We start from the raw sequence: 2,705 nt of genomic DNA on the forward strand, positions 1-2,705 counted from the left end.
TATTCGTTTCACTGCTTGAAGGTGAGGTTATCTGGGAGAGTGCATGAATGGGCACACCAAGTTAATTGCAAAAGACAAATCAGGCCGAGTCCATGTAAGGTATTGGAGGGCTCCAACAATGGATCTATATTCCTCTGGATTTGATAATAAAGAACCTGTGAGATCAAGCTTGGCTGAACTAAGTGGAGTGGCATATGGCTTTGCCCCATCCATTTTGGTTCGCTTGAGAAGGTCTAGTATGTATTTGGATTGATGAATGAAAGCTCCTGAGGTTGATTTCTGAACTTCCAGACCAAGAAAAAAAAATGAAGATCTCTGAGATCCTTGACTGGAAATTGAGAACTCAACTAAGAAATGATGTTGTTACAAATAATAGAAGAGGGCCTTGTCACTATGATATCATCCACATAAATAAGAACCAAAATCAGAGTAGGTCTGTGCAGCACAAAAAGACTATGATTAGAGTGCGAAGCTTTAAATCCCATGGAGAAAAGTAGATTGAAGTTTTTCATACCAAGCATGAGGTGCTTGCTTTAAGCCATATAAGGATTTCTTCAAGTGACAGACATGAGTGGGATTATCTTGATCTATGAACCCTGATGGCTGAGCTATATATACATTCTCTTTCAAATAACCATGCAGAAATGCATTACTTACATCCAACTAATGTAGAAACTAGTTTGATTGTATTGCAAGAGTGAGAATGATTCTTATAGTCACATGTTTAGCAATTGGGCTAAAGGTATTACTATAATCAATGCCCTCTTGTTGATTGTAGCCTTTAGCAACTAGCGGAGCCTTGTAGCGATCCACAGAGCCATCTGGTTTCCTCTTAATCCGGAAAACCCATTTACATCTAACTAAATTATGATTGGAGGTAGAGGGAACAAGCTGCCAAGTTCCGGTATTTTGTAAAGCATTGAATTCATCTTGCATTGCAGACTTCCACTGAGGATGTTTTGAAGCTTCGATATAAGTAGTGGGAATAAACTCATTGTCTAAATGAGATGGCACATGATGTTCTGTGGCAATAAATGCCTTAGGTTTGTGTATCCTTGACTTGGATCATGTTTGCATCGGGTGAACAGATGAAACAAGAGGTACAAGATGTGGTTCAGGGTTTGGAGAATGAGGGACTTGTATAGGAGAAGATTGAGGTGAGGAAGATTGAGTAGGTGCAGTAAAAGATGTAGGAGAAGAAACTTGCTCAGGTTGAGTAGGTGAAGAATGTATGGGTGTTGTAACAGGGGAATTATTAGGATTAAGAGAATAAAGATTGGGGAATGTGAGTGAAAAAGGTGAGTAAATTTCCGTGGTATTTGGAGTGGAGGATTTAAGAAGATGTGGATCATGAAAGAGAATAGTTTGTTCATCGAAATGGACATGTCTAGAGAGATAAACCTGATTAGTAAAGGGATCTAGACATCTATAACCCTTATGAGCTAAACTGTAGCCAATGAAAACACACATCTTGCTCTTAGGTTCTAACTTGGATTTGGTGTATGGTTTCAGCCAAGGAAAACATTGATATCCAAAGACCCGGAAAGAATTGTAATCTGGAACTTTTTGAAAAATTGTTCCCAAGAAGAGGACTTGTTGATTGGAGGTAGGCGATTAATAAGATACACTGCAGTAAGAAAAGCTTCAACCCATAATTTATGAGGAACTTGTGATGCAATGAGAAGAGTTCGAGCAGTCTCAACAATGTTTTTGTGCTTTCTTTCAGCATAGTTATTTTGCTGAGGAGTGAATGGACAACTTAATTGCTGCTGAATGCCATGTAAAGACAGATGATGCTTGAATTCAGAACTGATAAACTCACCCCCTGAGTCTGACCTTAAAGTGCCAATCTTGTGTCCAGAAAGATTCTCAACAAGAGCTTGAAATTGCACAAAAATGTGAAACACACCTGATTTATGTTTGAGAGGATACAACCAAGTATATTTGGTAAAATCATCTACAAATATGACATAAAAGCAATAGCCACTAACAGAGCATACTGGAGTTGGCCCCTAAACATCCGCATGAACTAATTCTAGAGACTTAGAAGTAGTACAGAGAAATTCATGAAATGGTAACTTGGCACATTTGCCTAAAACACAATTTGAGCAGAAAAATTGTTGAACAATATTAGAAATAGGCAGTGTAGACTTTGATAGCAGTGACCAAAAATTCTTAAACGTTGGATGTCCCAAACGTTGATGCCAAACATGAGAGGAGGTCCTTATTGTAGAATGAGCATGAACCTTTGTTGCATAAGATGCATAAAATGGATAGAGACCACAGCTGACAGGAGCTCTAAAAAGCATCCTCCCTGTAGTAAGATCCTTGACATTGAAGTAAAAGGGATTTAGGGTTAATGAACACCAATTATCATGCAAAAATATTTTGGCAGAAAGAAGATCATGCTTCAATTGTGGAACATGTAACACATTCTTTAATTGAAAGTTTGCAGAGGGTGTTTTAAGTAAATTAGAACTAGTATGGAGAATTGGCAAACCTTGGCCATCTTTTATATAAACTTAATTTGGAACAGTATAGGGCTGCAGATTCTGAAGATTTTGAATATTGTTGGTTATATGAGAGCTTGCTCCGGAATCAAGTAGCCATGGTGGAGGAGAAGAAGTGTTGGAAGATGCATACATCGCAAGTTTAGCTGGCGGAACACGCCTTTGAAAATTTGGATTCATGCGGTTGGAACAATC

The sequence above is a fragment of the Malus domestica genome, chromosome 10 (assembly GCF_042453785.1).
Source record: "Malus domestica chromosome 10, GDT2T_hap1".
Taxonomy (NCBI): Eukaryota; Viridiplantae; Streptophyta; class Magnoliopsida; order Rosales; family Rosaceae; genus Malus; species Malus domestica.